Source organism: Fulmarus glacialis, unplaced genomic scaffold (genome assembly GCF_000690835.1).
Source record: "Fulmarus glacialis isolate BGI_N327 unplaced genomic scaffold, ASM69083v1 scaffold9142, whole genome shotgun sequence".
Taxonomy (NCBI): domain Eukaryota; kingdom Metazoa; phylum Chordata; class Aves; order Procellariiformes; family Procellariidae; genus Fulmarus; species Fulmarus glacialis.
In genome coordinates this window covers 67,069-68,198 of record NW_009199825.1, presented here as the reverse complement: position 1 = coordinate 68,198, position 1,130 = coordinate 67,069, and the positions used below count along the sequence as shown (strand labels likewise).

Genomic DNA, 1,130 nt, shown 5'->3' with positions numbered 1-1,130 from the left:
AGGGAAAAGGTCTCATCGATACAAGTACCAGTGCTTCACTAGATCATTTCTAGGCTTGTGAAATTATATATTTTGGGGTGGTCCATATTTTGGGGTCTTGGCCCTCGCGTGTCTTGGTGGCATGAGAGCTCTGCACCGCCTTCTGTGTCCTGGGCAAGAGGTGTTTCAGGCCAGGCACTGCATCTCTCCTGCTCCGTGGGCTCTCCCTCTTCTCTGCGCTGGCTCTGCTGACAAGCCTGGACGCACAGCCCGTGGGCACCCTCCTGTTCCTGAGAGCCAGCCAAAAAATGCACTGTAATCCAGTCAACTCCCCCTCGTGGAGAAAAATGGGGGGGAAGAACAAGAAGATACAGGACTGTTCTGTCATGCAGGAAAACAAAATGTCAGTTGTTTGTCTTCAGCAAACTTGGGCAGAAATAAATGAAGGCTGAATCTGGGACTGGTGCGTGCCAGAGTCTGTAATAGTCTCTGTATTGCTTGTTTGGACTTTGTGTACACTCAAAAAGGAGGTGCTCCATGTGTGTACATCTTCCTCCTGTTTTCAAAGTCATTTCAACAGCAGATGATACTTCAAAAACCGTTTTTAAAATCCTTCTCTGGATTCCTTGGCAAGGAGGAAATCAGGCAGCCAAAGACTGGGGGAATGCATTGCACCCAATAGTACTAGCGTAGTAATTCTGATGTATTCCTGAAACCCTACTTGAAATGGGTCATTCTGTTGCAGTATTTGCCTTGTTTCTATCGTGCTGGCTGTGCAGCTCTTTCATCTCTCACTTTTTATCTGGTTAATATTAATGTGTATACAAGCAAGCAGAAGAAGCAGCATTGTGGATTTAATTCTGATTTGTTCAACTTTATTGTTTCTAAACTGAAAAAGCTCTGAACAAGTGAACGTTTGTTTCAGTGCCTCTGTTCATAGGTTGCATTTTAGGTTGGTTATCTGCCATTGCATATTGCTCCTATTACAAAAGTTTCAGTGTAATACTTCACTTGAACTGAGACTGCCCGACTAGATGAGATAGAAGATTTTCGTTTTGTGCCAGAGTTAAGACTAAAGTGCGTTAGCCATGTTGGCAATATTGTAGAATCAAATTTTCTTAAAACTTTATTTATTTCTCTTCCTCACTATA

The 1,130-nt window shown here is 43.3% G+C and overlaps 1 protein-coding gene across 1 annotated transcript in view; it reads left to right on the top strand.

The window, feature by feature from the left end:
- FARP2 (FERM, RhoGEF and pleckstrin domain protein 2) overlaps positions 1–1,130 on the top strand; it is a 77,231-nt gene that overhangs the window by 35,158 nt on the left and 40,943 nt on the right. The window lies entirely within an intron of this gene.